Here is a 25,569-nt window from a genome sequence, read left to right as displayed (position 1 = left end):
TTCTGTACCCCATTAAAACAACACCACACATTTAAAATGGATCAATATTTCTAGTTACAAAGCACATACAAATTTGGGTTCTGTCTTAGCAGTTGATTTTTCGCATACATTAGGGACAGTTCCAAGGCATAATTTCTTTCAAAACAGAATCTTCTCCACCCACATCCTGAAAAACCAGTTTTGAGAGCTCTTTCTGCTACAAATAGATGAATGACTTCTGTCTTACATTTGTGCGTTCGCTGGTCCAACCTTGCTTGTTCTAACCTTGTCTAGTGTAACTTTATGTATGTGCATGTTATTCCTATTCTTTACAAAGGCTGTTATGAATTCTCTGGCCCAAACTATGTAGTAAAATATTCATTTATACACACTGTATTCTTTCCAGAAGTTTAAAAATGTGTTATATTGCTTTTTATCTGATATGAATCTCAAGAAGAAAAATATTCTAGGAATGTGTTTTTATTGTTCTTCAATACAAAACATTCTACAAAATAAAATGTAGTCTACAAAATAATAAAATTGCGGTCTACAAAGTAAATGTAGTTGTCTTTTATTGTGGTTTTCAGCAAAAGTACAGAAAAGTTAAGAAATTGCCAGATAAACATTTCAGTTACAATTTTGATATTCACATGTTCAGTGTTAAGCTTTGACTACTCACTTGGTACTGCACTGAGTGCCTTAGGTTCAGCTGGAGTGGAATTGTTTTCTTTAGAGTGTCTGGCATAGTGCTCTGTTTTGATTCTAGGAGAAAAACAATGTTAACACACTGATGTTTATAGTCGCAGCTAAGCGGTGTTTCACAGAGCCAACACCACTCTCAGCAAAAGGTCCAAGAAGCTGGGAGGGAACAGAATTAGGACAGCTGACTTAAACTGGCTGAAGGGATATTCTAAACCACATGTCATCAAGTGGAAGGAGTTTTGAAGGGGGTGTGAGTTCATCAGGCTCTCTTTTGCTGCTCAACGAACTAGCTGAGGGATGGAGAGCAGTTGCTTGTGCATCATTTGTCATATACAATTATATATATATGTAATAATTACAACTATTTCCTATTATCTTTGTAAATATTTTTATCTCAACGCACCAGTTTTACTTTGTTTTCTTTGATTCTATCCCCAATCCCGGGGCGGGGGTGGGGGGGAGCAGTAAGTTAATGTGTGCTGCTAAGATGCCTGTAGGATTAACACTGAACAACAGCATTATTTTTTCTATTTCGTGTCCTGAACTACAGTCTTGAACTGTGGTAACAGGTGCTGGTGGTAATTTTGGAGAGAGAAGAGCACAGCATCCATTATACATACAGATCTGCACCTGCCAGACTGGACCTTTAAGTCATATGCTTAATAAGGCAAGGTTGGCCGTATGAAGCGTGATACAGCTTTGGCTATCTCTTGCTGTGATGGGGACTTGAAAAACAGCTTTCGTCCATGACCAGGAAGTGAACCCATGTTTAGAAATACAAATTCTTATTTATGTATAGTTAGTCAAGTCTGACAAACAGTCACAACCTTTGATAGGATCATGATAAACATTCACTTGAGGAGAAATGATGGATGTAGAAACAGCTGACTTCCAGACCATCCAGATTGCATCTCATATGTATGGTTATCTATCTAGAATTGTAATGATGTGTATCCCAGTACCTTATTTCAAAGTTTTGCGATCTTTATCCTTTATCAAGATGAAGTGACTTCAATCAGTTGCTGCTCACACATCTGGGTCTTACTATACTCAAGAGAAGTAAAGGTTTTACTGTATTCAAGATGAAATAACAATGTTTACTAATGTGGTACTGTGATTAAATATGATCAGATGAGATTTTCTTTAATATATCATATCTTTGACACTCCTTTTATATAAATGAAGGAGAAGTTATGAGTTAGAGCATTAACTTCAACAGTGCCTATGGAGAAAAAATATAAAAAAGATTAAACCAAAGTAAACCTTCATTTTATTCAATCACCAATGTAGTTATTTTGTTCAGAATTTCTCATTGGTTTAAGTGAAGGGAAGTAAATAGTTTAAAACACTACGGATGTGGAATATTAGTTTTCTAACCTTTCTGTTAAATTTCTACTTGAATGACTCTAAAATTTTGAGCTATAAATACTTAAAAAATACCAAATTTCCACCTTACTTTAGAGCAGCATAGTGCTTCAAGATGAGATTTTAGTGGAAAGTATTGTATTTGGGATAAAGAAAGAAGTGCCTGTTTATTTTCATATGGCAGGGATCTGGTGTTTTTGAAAAGTTGAAACTGCAAGGGTACAGTACACATATGCTTGAAAACAGAATCAATTTTCTGACTTTTCAGAAAAGAGGATGTACCTGCCACTACATTTTTAGATCTACTTCAATGAACAACGTATGCACTGTGATAATATGCAGTATATTTAAGATGGGGAAAGAAGCAATGTAATGTTTCTCTGTAATATAAATATTTATAAATAAGATCTTAATCACTCACATAGCTAGAAGCTATAGAACAGAAACACTGTTTGGCTGTAACTAATTCAGTCTAATGTGGAAAAAATGATTCTTATGCAAAATGCATGTATTATTCCTGTTTGTGTTTGTTTATTTTTTTTTAAATGTGTAAATGTGAAACCAATCATATAGAAAGCTACAGCCCAGACCAAATCAAGGAAGGCAAGAGGACTCTGAAGTATGGGAGTATTCAGACTAGCTGAAAACTAGAAGGTCTAACTTTAAACATTTATGGCAGCCTGAGGTCTTCTGCTGATCAAGATATGGAAATGAGATGTAGAATTATGAACATGGTTATATGTTGATTTCTGCTGCTTTCCAAATAACTTATTACAGAAGCTACGGCAAAGTAGAGGACAGACTCTTTAGCAGGGTCTGTGGTGACAGAACAAGGGGAAATGGTTTCAAGCTTAAAGACATAGGTTAGATATAAGAAAAAAATCTTTTACAGTGAGAGTGGTGAGGTACTGGAAGAGGTTGCTGAGAGAGGTGGTGAATGCCCTGTCCCTGGAGACATTCAGGGTCAGGCTGGCGAATCTGATGTAGCTGTTAAGTGTTCATTGCAGGGGAGTTTTACTAGATGGCCTTTAAAGGTCATCTTTCAACTCTAAGGATTCTATTATTCTATGGTGGTTCTACCACCAGCTTGAAGAGGCATTTGATTACCTCTAAAGTCATGTTTGAAGATATTTTTCTGGATTAAACTGTGTTTAAATTTCTCAAAAAATGTGGGGAATTCTGAATAAAGAACTGCTATGCTCTAAAACCTTTTGGGAGTAGCTCATTGGACTGGCTTGGGCAGTTTTCATTTTCTTTTAAAGTTTACTGACGCTGTTTTTAAATTCAAATTTGCACTGAAGCAGCATTCCTGTTTGTTTTTATTTTGCATTCCAACAGAGTTGTTTGGCTTCAGTGGCTGAGCTCTTATTAAGAAAACCTGAACGTAATTTACTACTATACTATAGAAGACTAGAGCTTCTCTTTCTCACAATTTGATTTTAGAAGTTAAAAACTTTTTTTTTTAATGTCTTCATAGTTATGGGATGATGATAAACTGTTCACTGACCTGTGTGAATAGTGTGTTGGTTTTAGATTTTTATAAGTCTAAGGTTTTAAACTAATGTGATTCTCACAGCTTTCTGTCCATTCCTCTTTTCACATATGCAGATGCACACACTTCTATGTAATAGTGAAGACCAAGAAAAAAATGCTTTGAATTTTATCCTGCCTCTTTATGCAAGATTCTTTCCATTTTTAAGATCTTGAAATCTAATTCTTCCTCTGATGACTCTTCATCATCTATGCAGAGACCAAATTAGAAGGGTTTTTAATTTGCATTTCAAAATTGTAATGGATTAATCTTAAATATACAACTTAAAAGTACAAAAGCAATACATAAACCTTGAGGACAACATGACATTGCGCTGTAAGGCTAAATTGCCTGGGTTTGGAACTTCTGAATGCTTGATGCTTTTTCAGTGCTGTCTGTGAAAGGTATTGAGCTGTTTCTAACACTCATTGATGCACTCTACTTTGGGGCTTGAAGACTAGGTGGTAATTTATTTTGGATGCTGTACGCATGTGCAACAGAAATATTTTTTTTACAACAATGCAAACTGAATATAGGATGAGATGACACACAGCTTCAATTAAAAGATGAAGAATGAAAGAAGCAGTCTCACTGTGGAGTGCTCTCAGTTCTCTGCTGGACTTTGTTTTGTCATGCATGGATGTAAAAGGGAATAGTAAGCCTGTTTTGCAGTTGTTTTCAAAGTCAGTATTCTCAATGCATTTTTAGTTGTTCTGTAGATTTTAAAGTCAAGTCTGAAAGCATGTGATTTCTGTTTGTGTTGGGGATACTTTATTTTTCTGAACTAATATCTGTGGCTTTCTTTTTTATTTTTCACAAAGGCGTAGGAAGGATACTTCCTTGTTAGTTCTGTGAAAAAATTCAGTTTCCATCATGAATCTATGGAAAAAAAAAAAAAAGGCAGCAGTATGCTGTGAAGTCTACATAGCAATTTCCTGCTGTTTTAATGAGAAATATTTCAAATGCAAAGTACAAATTTTTAACTAGAAATTTTAATCCTTAGAATATCCACATTTGATCTGATCTTGACAAAAGAAGGCTCTTCGATGTTTTATGATACTCTTCCCTTAGAAAATATCTTTTAAAATCTTTAATGGAAAATAAATGGAAGTTCCTTCTATAGAAACTACTTTTATTTCTCCAGATGAAAAAGTGCCAGCACTCACTGACATACTGAAATGTCAAGCTTCTTATTATCCAGGAACTGACTGAAATAAAGAGCAGTATCAGATGTCCAGTGGTTGCTAAGTTGAAAATATAGCTGAAAATATAAATAAATCAGAACTATCATCTTTTTTTTTTTTTTTTTTTTTTTTCTCATATGACTGTGACAGTTCAGGAAAATGTATGGCAAGAATATTCATTATTTAAAATAGATTGCCTGAACAGTTCCCAGGAAATTCAGTACATATCTACTTAAAACCTTGTATCAGTAATTTTGAAAGGTATTTTGTAACCTGCTGCAAAATAAATAAGGCTCACTATAGACCTGAACATATTTTTATTGGGTGAAAATCAGATCCAGCAGTGACGTGTTTTCTACATGAACTTTGTCAATACGTGCTTGGTACTAACAACTAAAAGAAAGGAGTGTGGATCAGAGTCTTCCAGTCTGCTTTCAGAATTTTAAACTCTTATAAACATCTGGAATTTCACAGCTCAGTAAGACAGATGAGGACTTTTGTTCTTCAATACTATTTTTAAATTTATATGCATTTACTTTATAGTAAGATTTGTCAATGCTTTTCTTTTTTGATCATCATAAGCTCTTTTAATAATTATTTGGCAGCAGAAACATACAAAGGAATTATATGCTCTAAGTGCAATTCATTGTGGCATCCACTGGTTGATTTTGTTTCCATACCTTCATTTCATCATTATTTCTAATACCTTTGCTAAGCTTCTGCCAAAATTTGACACCACTGCCTTCCATCAGTAAAGAAACAGCCACACGCACTAGTCTGTCAATCTCCTGTTTACATCTGTAAGATACAACAGTGTCACTCAGAGAAAGTTTGTGACTTGTCAGTGAATGTCTCTGTCACAAAAACTGTTTTCTTGTCCTGCTCTAAATCTTAGCAACCTGACCAGTGGAGTGGGTTGAGAAAATCCCAGCTTAACATTGTTTTCTTGGAAAATCCTGCTTTTCAAACAGAAAACTGTTTGCTAAAGAGTATCATGTACACATTATTATGTTCTTGTTACTATTTTTTTTTTCCTTAAGGGAATTTTTTTGGTTATTAAAATATCATTATGTTCCACTTGATATTTTCAATATAGGACTGATAATCAAAGTTTCAAATCACATAATGAAATTTTTGCGTGACTCAATTCCCATATATATTTTTAAATCAGCATATTTGCAGGCTTGTTTCTAACCTCGTTCCAGACAGGGAAAGAAGTCAGTGACTTGTGAACTGCTGCAGGGCAGAAGAACCACCTCTTCCTCCTTCTCCTGCTCTGTCCTCAGAGCCCTGCTGTTAGCTGCAGGCCACTGAAGCTGTGAGACCTGTCATAAGGGCTGGGTGAGCCCACGTGTGCTCCAGGCAGCTCTCTGAGCCACAGGCTGATATCATCTTCCCACCTGAGTCTTCTCCTCTGAAGGCTCTCATCACCACGTATGTTCTCAGGGAAGAAGTCCAGACAAGAAGTGAAAGATGAGCACAGATGCAGGGCAGGATTATATATTGTCTTAATGAGGGATGGAAAAGTGAATACCATGTCTGAACTTCAGTTCAAAGAAGGCTGCAGCTATCTCTAAGCCATTCTATCTTACTAAACTTGTCCAAGGAGCTGATCAAAGTGGCATATGTATTTACTCTGACTTCGAGGCTGATTCCTAATCTTACTGCCATCTTTTCTTTTTCGTGTTTTATTTTAGATTCCCACAGAAGGACACCCTATTGAAGAAAATGTCAGCCTTCAGCATACGAAAGCAGTCTCCTAATCAAAGTGGTAATGCTAAATATCCTTCAGTTTCTCCTGGGGCTTCTCCCACTTACTGTTTGCAAGCACTGCTGTGCCCATTGAACAGCTCCCTTCCAAGGCACACCAACACTCTTTGGTAGCAACACTAGCAGTGACCACCCTTTGACAGTCATATGCAGTTGGACTCACTACAGCTGCAAAGAGTAGTTTATTGAGACAGATTTCCCAGGGTGGTGGTGGAGTCACTATCCTGGGAGATTTTCAAGAAAAGGCTAGATGTCATGCTGAGTGACAGTAGTGGTACTGTGGTGATGGGTTGACGGTTGGACTAAATGATCTTGGTGGTCTTTCCAACCTCAATGATTCTATTATTCTGTGATTCTGTGTCATGTCATGCTTTTTCTGGCAGAGGTTTAGGCCGAAATACTGTGCTGGGTAGCATATCCAGGCAATGTGGTACAAGATGGCAGTTCCCCATGGTATCCTGGTTGCTGTGGAAATCCCATGGGAACATGGCAGCTGGGCCATCCGTTGCCCTTTGACTTCAATGGAGAAAATAAGGAACTGTGGAAAATTAGAATGGAAGGGAGAAGGGAGAAAAGTTGTTTAATCAGTGTAAGATGGGACATAATATTTCTAAAGATTTACTGTTCTGAGGTGCCTGAGGGCCTGCCTTTGGTGAGACACTAAAGGTCTTAGAGCATCAAGATGGCCACGGCCATGCTTTTAGGGCTGACCAGGGCTGGAAGGCAGCTTAACCACAGGTATTACTATTGTGCAGCCTAACCAGTGGATTGACTGCAAAAAAACTTCTTTATTTGTGTATTTTCCTTTTTACAACTTTCAAGAGCTTGTTCTGATGTTGCCATTTTCTGTAGGCAGTACTCAGTGTAAGGCAGCCCTGCTGTATAGAGGCAGAAGACAGGAAGGGAGCAAGCATTCTGCCCTCTGAGGAGGGCTTCCCAGGAGCAGCAAAACTGGAAATGGCCTCTGAAAATGCTGGAGGCATGCACTCTGAAACAGGCTGTATTACCCATGCCCTTGAGCATACTGAAAATCAGTATTTTGCTTTATTCTGAATGTTCATCAACTCTGGCTGAATTCACTTGGGTTTGGGAGGTAATACCTCTGTTCCCGTGTTCAAGCCCTGCTGAAAAGATTAAGGCTGAAATAGTGAAGAAACAGTATATGAATAAGTGACTCGAGGCATCTGTATTCAAATCTGTACAGTGATAATGACATAAACTATTGCCAAAATAAGAAGAGAGTATGCTCTGTCTACCTGTGCTCACGTGACCTACATGGTTGCATCAGATATGTATTCAATTTTTAATTGAAACTTAGGAGGTAGCTGATTAGATTAGAAATGAATGCTGTTCAGCAAAGTATAGGCCTCATGCACTAGCAAATAACTTGTAATATTTCTTGAAAAATAAACACAGTGTATATCCTTTGGCTGCTGCTTTTATAGGAGATCTCCTGAAGCCTTACGTGCACTGAACAATTTAAAAAAGCCATATTTTCTCTGAAATCCAAATGATTTTGGGTTAGATGATAAGAGTTTTCATAAAATGTCATTAGAATAGAAAAAAGGTTCCATATAACAAGTTAATAACCGGATTCATATTGAGTACTTCTTGAACATGTTATGTTCCTGTCTTCAGTTCAAGATTTAGAGGAGGTTGTGGCTTCAAGCAAAGCACAGATTCAGATTTATTGCACAGTTGAAAGCTGCTCTGGCAAAAACTGCAAGTATGAAAGGAATGCTGGAGTTACCTCCACTCCTTGCCAAAGAGAAATTTTATCTCTGGAATGCATATACTTGAACTCATATTTTTCCTACTCTCATGAATTAAAGTGTTGGATTTTTTTCCAGTGCAAATGATTGCACCAAATTGAAAATATCTACGTATTTATGAAAATAGGAAGCCACAGTTCTTGATATTACATCTTCATTCAAGTCCTTGATTTTTGATTGTAGTCTGTTTTATTTCTGTGTGTCTTCATCCAAGTCTCTAGTACGTTCCAGTCATTGCTAATAGCATCAGTATACTCAAAACAATAAATATTTTGAGCAAATGCCCTTAATACAGTTTTGCTTGCCAATTACAACTATATCCATTCTTGGCAGTGACTATGAGACAATGACATTGTTTAAACTGATGAAGTTCCTTCCTCTCTTCTGTTTGCAAGAAATGAAGTGAATTTTCAGTAGATATTTCAATGAACCATAGGAGCTATGCAGGGAAGGCTGCGGTATTTTCATTTTTTGAAGTCTTTAGCACAGGTTTCAATAAATATTTTAAAGAAAGAAACTAGTTTAAGTGTAAGAGAACAGACTGGTACAGAAATTACGCAGTAAGGACAGATGATGTTCTGATCTTAATTTGTGACTGTCAACACGTTCTTGAACATCTAGCTTTGATGTGCATATTCATTTTGTGATAGTCACAAAGGGATGCATCTTTTTTGCTCTAAAAGTAAAATTAAATTTTGGGATCAAGGCCAAGAGACAGCAATACACATCTATACTCTCACATCCATGCCTTTTAAATGTTTGTCCCTTCTGTAGCACTTAGTCTTGGAGAGAGCTAGTTCAACAAAGAAGCAGAGAACGTGCCTACAGCTGAGTAAATACAAATGATAAGGAGTCCAATCCTTGAATTGCTTCACCAGCCTTCTTTTATTTGGTGGTTGGACATATCTGCAATGAAAAAGAACAAATAAGAACAGGCACAGTTTGGTCTGCAGTTAAGTACGGAGTTTGACGACTTTTTTCATGGTACTATAGTATGCTTTTTTCATGAAGAAATGTATTTGAAAGATAAATCTTGGCCACTGTCACTTAAAATAAATGTTTTGGTGTTCTGTTATGATTCAATGTACCACTCACTTACTTTTTTGTCATTTTTCATGTTATTTATCATTTTTCAAGTTACCACTACAGCTGATGATCTTGAATCAAAAGCAAGAGCTACATTTTCTTATAATCACAGCAAAATGTCAAAATACAGCATTGAAAAATACACAATATGGACTGTGAAGTGTGATCTTCCTTTAGAATTGAATGTCCTTATTGAATATCAGATAATAATGTCTCCTGAAATGTGGTATGTAACTACTTTTGCTTGGGAATTAGTATTTCATGGAGAAAATCATTAAGGTCTCTGAAGGAAAACCTGAAAAGTTCAGCGTTTTTCATGAGTCAGGTTGTTGACTAACTGGATGCCATTGATACAGATTTTTTGTATGTAATACTTCACCTTTTTTTTTCACCAGGAAAGTGTGGAATTTCTAATAGGGCTCAGCTTCTAGTCCTGCATTTTAAAGAGAAATGTTGTAATGGCAAAAAAATATTCCATTCCACTTCAAAGAAGAGGATGGTATGAAACTCAGTGGGAAGAAAAAGAAATGGAAATAATGGATAATAGTTTAAATATTTTTGTTCCTGGGGCAAACTCCTCATAAAGAGAAACCAAAGGAAATAAAGATTAGCTTTCTAATACAATGAAGAATATATATTCTCACAGATCAAGTGAACATCATATTATTAGTTACTCAATATACTAGATATCAGCATTGTTTTAGGTTGTTTGCATAAGTAAATAAAAATTATATACGTGTGCATGTTTGTTGTACTATTTCTCTTGAAAACCTTTGAAAACATAAAAATACTACATTTAGAACAAGTTAAGCAAAACTAGATAGTTGGTTAGAACAGAGAACCTTGTTAATTAAGCCACTGAGGGAAGAGCTTCAGAGGGAGTCTGAGCCTTTTGAGGAACCTGAAAATTCAGAGAAGTTGGGCTGGATGTGGGTGGATGACCATGTGATCATTTCCAGATTAGCTTTCACTTGAAATTTGTATCCTGTCTCACATCTGAAAATACAGATACCACATACCCAGATTCCCTAGAGAAATGGGAATCATACATTTGCCTCTAGAAAAACCATTGTATTTATATTTCATAATTCATCTATCAGATCTGTCATATTTGTTTAGAGTTAAAAACATATCCCAAGCTGCTTCATATTGAGGATGAAACTGAATTCAATTTGATAAACTGTCCTTCTGCATTCCTTTTAAAGTTGAAAGCATTAAGTCACAAACTTTTCAAGGAAACGGACTGCACTAAACAAGATCATCAAACATATTCCTTGTGCTTTTTCTTTTCTGGTGGTAAAAAAGCTGAACTTTCACAGATTTCACCCTTTTTAACAGTACTTTTTAATAGTAAAGGTTTCCAAAGCTTTCTCTTGCCTTCATTTTCAAGACATGTTTCTCTGCATTTGTAGATAAGAAGAGCCCATCTGTAGCAATTAAAAGCAGACAGCAAGCTAATCATGATGTTAACAAGCGACGGACCCTTTTGCAGGATAACAGCTGGATAAAGAAGAGACCTGAAGAGGAAAGGTAGGAAAGGTCTGAAGTACATTTCTTCCGTCTTCAGGTTATCATGCTAAGTAAATATTTTCTTTGAATGTCTACTTTTTCATGAATTATATTACCAAAAATGAAATAGATCTCATAAAATAACTATTATTTACTCATCTTGATGAAATATTCATTTTGTCATGGAACATTAGTCTGTTGGGCTTTCAGTGACTGTTTTGTAGTAGGACTTCTGTGCACTGAGTATTTAATGAGATGTATTGAGCATCTCAGGCCTGTGCTTTGCATGAAAAGTCCCACATTTCCTGTTTGTTGGTTTCCAAGAATACCATCCTACTCTTTTTCACAGGTCTGAAGACTGTAAACCTTGACAAATTCCTCTAAGGAACTTAGTAAAGTCAGAATCATTTGAAATTTACTGTAATGCAAAATGGTGCTTGTATTAGAGTAGAAACTCCACCTAGAGACCAGCCCCCTCACAAAGAGCACACAGGAAGAGATAATTCATATTCCAAAATGTTTGGAGTAATCTAATAGGGAGTTCTGTAGTTGATGACGCTATAGTGGTAGTAAATGGCTATGAAATCTGACTGAGGACAAAAATTTTTTGCCAAGACACGTTTTTCTATTGTTGGTATTCAAATTTAAACTAACCTCTGTCTTTATTCTCCTTGTAGCGCTGATGAAAACTATGGAAGGGCTGTGCTTAACCAATATAAATCCCAAGATAGCCTACACAGGTATCGTAGCTTATCTAAATATCTTTCTGATGATACTGACGGAGAAAACACAACACCCTTCCATTATAACTTGTTTATATCAAGAGCTTTCTTTAAATAATAATCCATTATAAATATGACTTTAATTTACCATTGTAAATCTGTTCTCATTTTAAATCTGACATAATTATTAAGCTGATGATTGCAATAGGTACAGAATTGGATTTATTAACACCTGAACAGTCTAAAATTCCGTATGAGACTTTAATTCATTTTCTATATTGTTTTATGTGTGATGAGTTGTTTAATTAAACAGTGACAAATGTGTCATTTTTAACCTTTTTTATGGCAGTAGTGCAAATGAAAAGGAAGATCAGAAAACTGCACTTGGACGATACAGATCCGATACTAACTTGGACAGGTACAGATGTTTTTCATATGTATTTAATTTTGTGATTCTCATACATATAAGTAGTCTCAAATGTGAAGGTATGAATGAGATAAATTATGTATCATTTTTTTCTATTTACTAAGTAGAAGAATTTGACTGATTTTTGCATGAATTGTAAATTAGACAAATGGAAATGTGATTTGGGAAAAGGTTCTTTTTGAAATCTTGCTCTTCTTGCCTTGTATCAGTTCATGTGGACTCTTGTGCTCGTAAAAGTAAACACCTCCACACAGATGACCCATTTACTCCTTCCCAGTTTCCTTTTTTTCAAACTGTAAATCAGCATCCTATCTCCAACAGTTAAGCACATGTCTAATAATTAGTTCTTTCCAAATTCTTGTTGCCACTTCATACTATGATCAACATAAGTATCAGTACCATACCGGTATCTTAAAGGTGCTTAATTTAAATGTTCTTATCAGTGTTAACTTCTGTCTAGTTCTTTAAGACATGATCGCAACAGTATTTGCAGATTGTTTCTGCAGAAAATCTTCAAAATTCAGTCCACAATTAGTATCTGTTATCAACAAGACCCTATCACTTATCAGAATTTAATGCACACTTTGTAGAAAACATGGACCTGTGTGGTTGGATCTTGGTACTTTGTAATTTTGTTTGATGACCATATTTATGGTGTTGTAAGACAAATGATTGCATTACAATGAGAAATGATTGCATTACATTTACTGTGTCCATAGAAAGCTGGAATAAAATGGGCTACAGTGCTCTGTGATTCTTCTATAGTCTGATGAATTCTACTGTATTTGTTCCTTCATCATGAAGAAGTGAGCCTATAACTTTATTTTACTTATTGCTTTTCTCCATATCTTTTCTATCTCCATGTTAGTCTTTTTGACCGGAATGTCCACCTCAGAGCACACCTTACACATGTACAGGAATATAGCAATGGTTTCTGGTTCATTTGCCATATCTTTTCTCATACTTCATAATGAATTTGCTCTTTTGAGTACCGCTGAGAATTGAGCTCATTTTCACAATATTATCTTTATAACTATAAGACCTCTTTCTTGAGTGAGAATAGCTAGTTCAGAGATCAGTTGTTTTTCTTGGCAGGCATTATTTTGCATCTAAGAAAAATGAATGTCACCTGCCATTTTAGAAATCTAGTATTTTAACACATGATTCTGAAAGCCTTGCCAGTCAGCATTTGCTTTGATTATCATGAGTTAGTGTAATTGGCAAGCAACATTGTCTGGCTTCTCTTTTCCAGATAATTTCCAGATATATGGAAAACTCAGGTCTTGTACAGATCTCACTTTCCACTCTGAAAAAAATACCATCTATTCCAAACCTATATTCCTGACTTTTTAACCAGTTGTTTGTGCATGAAAGAACTCTATTACCACATAGTAGTTTAGTTTATTTAATAGTCTTTAATGAGGAATTTTCTAGGAATCTGTTTGGAAATGGAAGCAGACTGTATCTACCATCATTCTTACCCACAAACTCATTGACTCAAAAACAAATTTAAGGCCTTATTTTTCAGAATAGAAGCTCTGACTGCTAGTTTAGAAGCCATAGGGCAGTTCCACTTTCTATAGTGTTGACGAAAAGTATTGTCCTGAACATCCCTGTCCAACTGGGAATTTCTGTTTTATGATATTAAAGATGCCTGAATTATTTTAGGTTGTTAGCTGCCTGTGTTCTCATACACACAAATATCTAAGATAAATTGTTATTAATATGCAACAGGTGACAAAAAAATAAAGAAATGTTCATATATGTGAATGAACATTTCTGATAACTGATGTGGAATTAAGTGAATAATGTTGGTTCTATGTTAAAATGATAAAAATGAGGAAGTAGGTAGTCAAGTTGTTTGTTTTTTTTCTCAGTCATCGTTAGTCTTCTCAAATCTGTGATATCAGTAATTTCAGGATTAATTCATACACACCCATTGCCAGAAGGCACTTCTGTGAATATGAACCATGTGTTCTGCATCTTCTCAAATTTGCAACCTGAGGCATAAAAGGGTGTAGTGATGTATTTTCTCTTAGCTCCTTTTTGTAGCTTGCAGTTCAATTAGGTATTTCTGCTTCCTTGGTAAAGGATGTTTTCCACCAGGTACAATTCCCTTATTTTCTTAAAAATTATTTCTGGCAAGAATAACAGTACTAAAGAAATCTCAAGATTAGAATACAGCAGTTTTCAGACTAGCAATATTTCTTAGTTTTCTGTGTAAAAAAAGAATCATTCATTATTTTATTTTTTTTTCCTCAAAGCTAAAATGTGTAGCTGAAAAATGTCTCTTATGATTATGGAATGTAAAAGAAAATCTAAAGCATTGTTCATAGCTTGACAGCTTTGAGAAGAATTACCTTCATACTGGAGATTTCTCAGCTGCTTACAAGTAAAATAATTTTTGTTTAGCTAGGATGTTATAAAATTGCAGTCTACTGTGCAGAACGCGTGCAGATGTTACCAGTTTTAAGCCAGAGATTAGAATCTATCCGAATTTCTACTTTTTATCTCTTGTGGGCATTACTCCAAAGGACATGGATTTTCAGAATGGGATTCTATCTAGATAAATGTGTCTTCAGTAGCTAGTTTTCAAAACATCTAAATAATCCTTGAAACTCTAATTTAAAAAATTGGAAATACACTGCTCGAAGAGTACAGGAGTAATTTGATGTTCTTCAATCTATGTAGAAATACAACAGTGAAGACATATCTACAAGCCATTTCAAGTACAGATATGCTTCCCAACTCCTGTCATTTCCATATTCAAGGACATTATTGTTTGATATCCTAGGTTCAACCTTGGAAGCATTCGAGGTCAGGATGGAAAGGGCCCTGAGCATCCTGATCTAGTGGGTGGTATCCTTGTCAATAGCAAGAGGGTTGGAACTAAATGATCCCTTCCAATCCAAGCAATTATATGATTCTATGATAACCCAGTATTCACAAAATTTGAGCATCAGTTTCAGTATCAAGGAGCTGGAAGAGATGTTGGGGCTGTCTACATGTTTGCACCATTGGCTGCAAGCAAAATAGTAGATGAGTTGTGAGAAATCTGTAGTTTGACTGCAGTAGATGCACATATACTGGCACATAGTTCTATACTTCATATATCAGAGAAAAATTGTAATATTAAGATGTGAAGATAAACTACTATTCAGTGGTACTAACCAATTTTTCACATCTTGAACACACTATGCAATATTTTACTTATGTGTAAAGGGAGATGTCAGTAAATATGTCTGTAGGTACAGAATAGCTTTCATACATGGAATGGCCAAAGAGAAAACATTTTGTTAGCTTGGAAGAGAATGTAACGTAGGGAAAGGGTGTAAGGAAGGAATTTGACTGCTTTATTTTAAGAATGATGAGATACTCGATAAAAATAATTCAATTTAAATAACAGTTCAAAGAAAATAAAGAATATGTGGGTTTTTTTGTTAACACAAATTAACCTTAGGTATCACTATTGCACAATAACGTGGAGGTTAGATATTTAAATTGGTTCAGAAAAACCAATGAATAAATGCATCATTAATCCAGAGGTGTCTGTTGTAGATAGCAGTGTGTGTGCAAACTGTGTATTCTTCCACCACTGCTTATCAGAAGCAGAAAAGTTGTACATGGAAAAGTTAACTTTACAGTTAACTTCTTTTACTTTTTTCAAAACATTACTACATTGAACAGCCAGATGGATGCCAAGTGGACCCTTTAAGTCTGACCTAGAATTATTAATATATCACCACTTAAAGTACTTTGCTTAAATTTTTGAAAATAGGAAATGAAACTCTAATGAAATGCTTGTTCAGTGAATTAATTACAACACTTATGTTTGCATCCACAGTACAGTTTGCAAGATTAGTGAGACCTCTAGTGATCTTTTGGGAAACTGTAGCTGCCAGTCACTGATACAAGACAGCCATATAATGACATAGATATTTGAGCAATTAAGTTTAAGAATTAAAGAAAGAACAGATTGTGTCCTAGTGTCTTTGAAGGATTTTCTTTAAATACAACCATCTTCTGTGATTTCTGGCTGAAGGCAGCTTACAAAAGGTTTTGTACATAATATTGGATTATAAATGTCGAAATAATTATATCTATAGTTATGTATCTATGGGGTACGTAACAAGAATTAAGTAATTTCCACGTGTAATTAAGTTGCAGTTCAAAATATTTTTCAACTAATTTAACCAAATATTTAAGATAAACATCTCAACTTAGTATTTGTAGTTTATTTACTTTAATTTATAATTAAAATTTATGAGCTCTTTGGACTCTCTCTCTTCTTACCAAAGGACATAATCCTGAGCAGTCTGGTGGCACTACTCAAGGGAGGTTGGACCAAGTGACCTCCACAGGTCTTTTCCAGCCTCAACTCTGTGATTCTGTGATTTCATTTATGGATTAAATATACATATAAGTATTTAAGTGTTTAAACTGTGTTTCAGCTATGATAGCTACGTAATGCTTTCTGTGAAAGTGTGACAGGGCTTTGGGCAGCAACTCTAAAATACTTAAGAGCCTTAAAAGTCATGATTAGTTCTTAGTATAATTGTTATGGCATAATAAAATCAATTTAAGGTAAAGCAACATAACTTCTGTGATAGATGGTACTCCTATTGGCCATTACAAGGTTTTGTCAGGCATTTTTCACTAGAGCATTTTCAAATCATATTGATCTCTAAAGCCATAAAGAAAACCATACTGCTGCATCTCTCAGGGAATGGTGAAGTGGATGGAAATAGATTACCTTACATACTGTTTATATGAAAAACACTGCTTTCTTTCTAGTGTTCAGTTATAATTCAAAGGAATTGCTATATATTCTACTCAATTTTATTCTATTCTAAAATTAATTGTTACAGCAATAAGGCTTAATATATCACTTAGAATCTAAACATCATATTCTTTTAAAACAGTTTTTCAGTGAGCTTAGACTGTTCAGATATGAATGCACTACATTTATATTGTCAGCTTCTCTTCTGTACCTTTTTTGTGGTGCTATTAAATTTGTAATCTGAACACAGGACAAAGGGATACTTCATCTTTTAATTTTATTCAGTGGTTTAAAATAAAGATCTAGAGTATGTATTTTGAATAATTTCTGTTTTGTTTGTTTATTTTTGCTTTTTCTTTTTAAACAGAATTCCAGGCAGTAGTGATATCGACAAAATAAATAAGTCTCCCACTCTAAACAATAAGCAAAACAATAGGTAAGTGTTTTGGAAATGTTGTCATCTAAGCATTATATATCAGGTATTATCATCCAAGTTACCTGTAAATATAGCGAGAATGTATAAAGAAATACTTAGTATGGTATATGGCTTAACAGCAGGTTTCATTTCACCATTTGACATCTGGAATGCAGCCATCCATGCCTAAGTTACCATGGACTCTTTAACAGGGGGGGTAGACTCGATGATCTCTTGAGGTTCCTTCCAACCCCTGTCATTCTGTAAAAAAGGGTCTTTTGGTGGGTAATTCAACTGATGATGTCTTTCAGATGCTTTGTTTTTAGAACAAGAGGAATTATTATTTCCTAGAACTGCCTATTTGTCCACACAGATTAAAAGAAAGATCAGCACAGATTTATATATTAACATTTCATACCAATTATTTAAGAAATACAGGGTTTTAGATACAATACAGATACAGAAAAGGAAGACTGAGAATATTTTGAAATCAATTCATTGTGGTTATGTTCTAGAACTCTGCATTTGTCTGCATGAATTCATGAGCAAAGTCAAGAGGGGAAAAAAAAATCTGACTCAGGTTTTCACTGGAAAATATCACTGAACTTTGGCCAATGGAAAACTTGGTAACCAAGTTGTAACAAAATATTTTTTGATAGCAAGGCTGATTTTTTTTAATTTTTTTATTTTTTAGTGAAAATCAATCAGAAAATTCATGGTTTCTTTGAAAGCTTTTATTTTTTCAGAAGTTCAGATTTCATTACAAACAGGTTAAAGCCAAAATTTCATTTAAAATAATATAGCAGAAATACTGTGAAATAATATTAAAAAAATATGTTATGATTCAGAGGTGACCATAGGATACATCTAACATGATTAAACAACATTCAAAATTTAATTTCTAAAGCACAGCTCTAGTAACTGAAATTTTTATTTAAAAATTGAAAGTCAGAAGTGCTCAGTTGCCATCGTTATAAATGTAAACAAACAAATATATTGCTGTGTGCCTTCATCAGTGCCTATAAGGTTCTATCAAAAATAAGTTGCACTAAATATGGTTGCTAGTGAGAACTGAGCACAGGAAATAAATGTCATCTTACAAAGTGCCAAGATTTTATTCTGAAGAGCAAAATAAAGCCTTTTAAACATCAAGTGAAGTCATTCTTTTAAGTTGTAATTTTATATCGTAATGTTGTAAACCATTATGATGATGACATGAAATATATAAATTGGATTTTTAAGTTATAGAGTTTGGAGATAACTTTTAATACCATGAGTATTTTTAAACTACCATGAGTTCTGAAGTAGGGCTTAAGTGAGACTTCAGTGGTATACACTTTCTCCTGCCAGACAGCAATGAAATAATTTTTTAAACTCCATTCTTTAGTTATTCTAATGTCATTAAGAACTGAAGAGAACAGACAATACTTTTTTGATAACATTTATGAGAAAAATCCCTGACTTGGAATTTATGTAGTTAGGAATACGAAGGATGTCAGCTTCCTTTACAGGCATATAATAAAATAGAACAGCACTAACAGTTACGTGAAAAGCATAAAATTTACAATATGAAAAATATTTTAGAACTTGGAGAGTGAAGTGCTGGTACAGAAGTTCAGATGTTCAGAAGTCAGAAATTAGTTCAGATAGCAAGTAAAGACACGTATTGTTTAAGTATGAGAACTCCTTAAGATATCCGAAATCTATTATCATTTGAGTTATCTCCAAAATTTCATTTGGCATATGTAAGCATAATTGGATCATTTACTCTGCACAGTCATGTCTTTCTGATAAGGGAAATGTCATTTTTTATCCTTGTTTTCTCATTTAAAATGATACACTTATTAAAGATGAATTAGTAAATGAATGAATGAAGTATATTTTCTTAACAGACAATCTTGGACTCCTAATACATCATCCACAAATACTCCTGCCACTTCTCCAATCAAGAAAAAAAGGTATTCATTGTTGCCATTGTTTGATTGGCAGAGGACTTATAGCACTGTATTAAACCTCTGTTAATAATTGTATCAAAAAACACTATCAACTTTCTCCTCTAGCAAACTCCAAGAATTCTCTGCTTTTTTTTCCCTGAGAGTACTGTGTTGAAGATAGTTTGTACTACCAATTTAAGCTCTGAGGACACAATAATAGATGCTAATTCTTCAGCCCCTAACTCAGCAAAACTATGCCTTTTCAGTGTATAAATTTAAAGTGTTGTAGCACATTCTAATAACAACCAGCTGAAATCTCTGATGCCAAACTTTACCCTGTGCTGTTTCATTACACAAAAACTACACAAATGGTTTTGGAATAGCTAGCTTTAAAAAATTTAAATTTCAAATAATATTGACTGAATAAGAGAAAAGACAGAGTGTAGAACAAATAACTTTTTTTTTAGATTCAAAACATACTGCTTGGGATAGCTGTATTTTAATCACACAGTCATAGAATGGTTTGAGTTGGAAGGGACCTTTAACACATAAGTTCCAAACTTCCTGCCATGGGCAGGGACACCTTCCACTAGACTAATTTGCTCAAAGCCTCATCCAGCCTGGGCTTCAATGTTCTCATGAAAAAATTCTTCCTAATATCTAATGTAAGTCTACATTCTTTTAGTTTAAAACTATTTACCCCTTGTCCTATCAGTATGCACCTCAATAATGAGTCCTTGTAGGCACATTTTAAAAACTGGAAGGCTGAAATAAGGTCTCCCTGTATCCTTCTTTAGGGTGAACAACCTCAATTCTCTCAGCATCAATTCGTAGGAGAGGTGCCCCAGTGTTCTGATCATTTGGTAGTCCTCTTCTGGATCTGCTCTAGTAGGTCTGCATTTCTCCTATGCTATGGGCCCTTGAGCTCAAGACAGTAATCCAGGTGAGATCACACAAAGACAGAGTAGAGGGGGGATAGGCACCTCCCTCAGCCAGCTGGCCACACTAGTTTTGATGCAGCCCAGGATATGATTGGCTTTCTGGGCTACTAGCACATATAGTTGAGTCATGTTGAGTTTTTTATCCACCTGTGTCCACAAGCCCTCGACAAGCCTGCCCTCAAGCCATCATCATCTGGTCTGTAGTGAAGTTTGGGATTGTGCTGACCCGTGTTCAGGAACTTGCACTTGACAATGAACTTTTTGAACTTCACATGGGCTGTCTCCCAAGCCTGGCTAGATCCCTCTGGATGGCATTCCTTCTCTCTCAGGTGTCAACTGCATGATTCAGCTTGTTATTGTCCATGAACTTGCTGAGTAAGCTCAGTCTAATGTCCACGTCACCAATGAAGACACTCAACAGTTCTACTGCTAGTATGTTGTGCCACTGATGGATGCCTCCAAGCAGATCATCACCTGAACATTGAGACATTGACCACAACTGTTTAGATGTCGCCATTCAGCCAATTCATTATCCACTGAGTAGTATACCCATCAAAAACATTGATTTGGGACTCTCTTAAGGAACGAAGACATTTTTTACTTTTTCCAATTACTGGGAAGTTCACTTGGCTTCTGTGACTTTCCACGTATGATGGATAGTGACTTAGGGATTCAGCTGCTCCTCATAAGACTTGTGCTTCAGGCTCTTCACAGCTTTGTTGCCCTTCTCTAGACATGTTCCAGGCCTTCAATGTCTTTCTTGAAGTGAGGGGCCCAAAACTGAACACAGTAGTTGACATATGGCCTCACCAGAGCTGAGTACAGGGAGACAATCACCCCTCTGGTCCTGCTGGCTAAACTCTTTTTTTATATAAGACAGGATGCCATTGGCATTCTTGGCCATCTAGGCAAACTGCTGGCTTATATTCAGCTGAGGATTGACCAACACCCCCAGATCATTTTCCTCTGTGCAGCTTTCCAGCCACTGTGCTCAAAGCCTGTAGCATTGTGTGGAGCTGTTGTGACCAAAGTGCAGGACTTAACATTTGGTCTCGTTGAACTTCATCTCAATGGTCTCAGCCCAGCCTGTCCAGGTCCCTTTGAAGGGTCTTCTAATCCTCAGCCAGATCGACACATCCTCCCAGGCTGATGTCATTTGCAAACTTACTAAGGGTGCACTCATCCTTTCAGTCACTCATCACCCTCATCCAAATCATCAATAAAGATATTAAACAAGGCCAGCCCCAGTACTGACCCCTGGGGAAACACTCTTGACTGGTCCCCAACTGGATTTAACTCAGTTCACCACCACTTTCTGGGTCTGGCCATTCAGACAAATTTTACCTAGCAAGGAGTGTGCCTGTTGAAGCCATGGGCTGCCAGCTTCTCCAGGAGAATATTGTAGGAATCAGCTCTCTCAGCACTTTGGGATATATTTCATCAGATCCCATGAACTTGCACACATTCAAGTTTTTCAAGTCATCTCAAACCTGATCTTCTCCTGTGATGGGTAAGACTTCATTCCTCCAATCCTTGCCTTGAGATTCTGTGAACTGGGAGGCATAGCAAGAGAAATTGCTGGTGAATACAGACAGAAATGTTGTAGAATACCTCAGTCCTCTCCACATCAGTTATTGTCAGGTTCCCTGTCTCACTCATCTTTTTGCATAAAGGGCAACCTTCCTTGTCTGTCCCTTCTGAACAGTTTTCAGCCACTCACTAGAGCACTCCAGTCATGTTGTTCATCCCACCACGTTTCAGTATCAGCATTCAGATCACAGCTTTCTAGGTGGACAGCATGTACAAGCTACTCATGTTATCCACGTTATGTGAATTAATATAAATACTTCAACTGGACTTTCAACTGTCTAAAGTTTCTGATGTGTTATTTTTGGAGAGCTGAGGGGCATTCTTCCACCATGTAGCTCGCAAATATACAAAGTGCTACAGCTTTATTAGCTTCGTTAGTTAGAGGCCCAGATCCCTGAATCAGCCAAACTGCCAGTGAAGATTCTTGTTCCTTTCATAGACAAGTGGATCCCATAGTTGCGCAGTAATCTGTTTTCACTGAAATGTATTCTGTGATTGGAAATACCAAAGACACGGCAATGACATGTAGCCAGGTATTAATCTCTGTTTGTCCTGCATAAGAGAGTGTTCTGTGCACTCCCTTATCTCTGACTGGCAACATAAAGGAGACTATTTCTTGGGTCCTCATCCCTTTCACTTGTGTCTCCAAGGCTATGAAGTCCTGCTTTATGTATCCTTTCCATTCATTATTTCTATCTGTGTTGGTGTTTTTTTTTCCCATATTCCATGTGCAAACAATATGATCAGTAGTATCATAGATTTCTTTCAAGAAAAGAAGTAAAGCAACAGCTGAAAGTGCTTATAATACAAAACAAGTAATAAAAGCCCAAAAATGTTTATTGAGTTGGTATTCACACCCCTGTTTGCTTTGTACATTCTATTTTGTTGTGTTTTCAGAGAACAATCCACTTATTTTGAACTGCAGAAAAGACAATGTGGAGTCAGAAAATACATTGTACACAATAGTAATTAAATTTATGATGTTATTTCCAATTCCATTCAATTGTCTGGATTTTAAAAAATGGTCTAAAGAGTATAATTATGCAGGTTTTTTTTCAAAATATTAGTAATTTAAGAACCATTACAGACATTCCTACACCATTTCTGAGATTTTAATGTTCTTTCAAAAAGAAACAGACTCAAACTGCTGTTCAATCCCATAACATATACTAATAAGCATTTATTTGTTAACATTGACAGACAATCTTGGATGCCTCCCCCAGTTTCAAGTAATAAGACCATGACAGAAGCAGTGGAATTCAAGCAGTAAGTACTAATGATCATTAGTTACTTCCTTTTGTAATTTTTTGCTGGAGCTGATTTCACATGTAAGCCTACAAGGGTTAAGTAAGACGGTATGGGTAGAAAAAGGATCCCATGTCTAAAGACTTGTTTAGGCTCTAATCAGCTTGGTGCCCATAACTGACTGAGGTGTGTGTGAAGTGCCAAAGACTTCAGGTTGCATAAGTGCTCCTAAATTTTTCTACAATGCATGTATGTTTTCTCTGTGATTTTACTTCAGAAATTACTTACTAGTCATACGGGCAGGAATCTCTTAATGCCTCTTGGTCAGACAGACAGGGGCTGACTGACCAATCTTGTGGTCTTCTATGGTGGGGTGATGGCGTCAGTGAACAAAGGAAGGGCAAATGATGTCTTCTACCTGGATCTGTGCAAGGCCTTTGACACAATCTCACACCATATCATTATCTCTAAAATGGAGAGAGATGAATTTGAAGGGTGGATAGAGATTCCTTGGATGGTCCAGCCAGAGGGTTGTGTTCAATGACTCTTTATCCAGATGGAGGCTGGTGAAACAGTGTCTCCTCAGTAGTCCATTTTGGGACCAGTGCTCTTCAACATATTTATCAGTGACATAGACAGTGGTGTTGAGGGTACCCTCAGGAAGTTTGCTGATGACACCAAGCTGAGTGGTGCAGTTGATATGACAGAAGGAAGGGATGTCATACTGAGGGACTTGGACAGGCTTGAAATGTGGGACCACGTGAACCTAATGAGGTTCGATAAGACCAAGTGCAGTGCATTACATTTAGGACAGGGCAATCTCAGATATGTATACAGACTGGAAGAAGAACTCATTGAGAGCAGCCCTTTAAAGAAGGATTTAGAGGATTTGGCCAAAATTCAAAGTCACTCACCAACCACTGGAAAGCCAGTTAACAGATACTTTAATATGTCAGCTGCAATGAATTTATCTGATTTAATTTCAGGATCTCACTATGATCATGGTAATTTTGAAAGCAAGGAATGCTTTCACCTTGCCAACTTCCAATAAAATCCCAAGATTCTTATGTCCTTCTTAGCACTAACTATCCAGTTACTTCTCTACCCTCATCAGACAGAGATGACTGAAATACAGGCCTATTCTTGATGAAGCTTTCATGAACTCTTGCCATTCTTGAATCATCTTACGATGTTACCAAGCATACTTGGCTAAACAGTGATGGGCATTAAATGATTAATTTGTTTATCTTTGAAAAGTGCTTTGAGGATGGGTAAGCTATTTGAAATTGTGAAAATTACTGTAACTAATAATAGCCAAAGGGGAGCCTTTTATTTGCTTATGAGTTTCAGAAAATAAAGTGTTATATGCTAATAACCACAGTTTTAAAAGGTCACTATCAGTCTTAGGGACAGCTGGGGCAAAGGACTGTCTTTTCTTCAAATACGAGAATGGCCTGTGTTCTGCTGTGTTTACTATCTTCAGGAAAGCAGTTCAGCAATGAAGGATTATTTTTCTATCGAGTTTATAATCTGATAACCTTTTCTAATTCTGAGACCTAATTTTAGTTTTCTGTATTCAAGCATGACACATGAACTTTATAGTGCTTTGTCTCAGTCTTAATGGATGAATAACACCTTACAGAATGCTTAAAAAAAAATAAGCTAAGCCTATAAGCAGCTGACTGTAATTGAGTTTTCTGGACTGTGAATTGTGTGCTGTAAACAAACAAAACACTATTGATCTGTGATTTACTGGAGAATATTAACTGAAGAATTAGTGCCTTAGTAACACATAAAGTGTATGATTATAATTATATCATTATAGTACTTGGGTTGAACAAATTATATACTACATTAAGAAACAAGGAAAAGTACATTCTTGAAAGAAGAAAAGTAAAATTAATTGCTAATTACTGATCTAAAAGCTTGTAAAGTGCTTCAGTATTAGCATTGTGTTTCTGAAATGTTTTCTGTTTCCCAGGGCCATATCATCAGAAAATTTGGAAGATCCAACAAGGTATGCCTTGTTTCTCTCGCTTCCTAGTAAGTCTAGATATGCAACACACTGCTATGCACAAACATTGATTATTATTTTATATTTATTCATATAGCATATTTATAATTGTAATACTGTGATTTATTTGGTGAGTTTCCTCCATAGTCAGGGTCCCAGAATTGCATGAAGAAGCCATCCATCTTTGCAGAAATGTAGCTATGTTCATAGTTTAAAACACTTCATTGGATATTTACTCAAAATTTTAAAACTGTAGCTGAATAAAAATATTTAAAATTGCTTCAAAATTTTAAATTCACAATAATATATGTAGTTAATGTGACCATTTGTTAATGCTAAACTGATGTTTTAAAGAGTGAAAAAGAGAATGAGTAAGCAAAGTAAAGAAGGAGAAAATCATAAATGAAAAAGTTATACAAATTCAAAGTTTTGTAATAGAAAGCATTAACATAGGATGATTTGTTGTAAAGTCCCCCTAAATTTTAGTATTTGCAAAAGTTGCTCCAATTTCAGAAAATAAATTTATTAAAACAATTCATTAATGAAATGTATATTTCACGTGGCCTAAATTAGGAAAAGGTTACTTAACTAGTCTGTAATTTC

Source organism: Centrocercus urophasianus, unplaced genomic scaffold (genome assembly GCF_019232065.1).
Source record: "Centrocercus urophasianus isolate 14NV4802_14NV808 unplaced genomic scaffold, USGS_Curo_1.0 seq_9, whole genome shotgun sequence".
Taxonomy (NCBI): Eukaryota; Metazoa; Chordata; class Aves; order Galliformes; family Phasianidae; genus Centrocercus; species Centrocercus urophasianus.
This window is presented reverse-complemented; position numbering follows the sequence as displayed.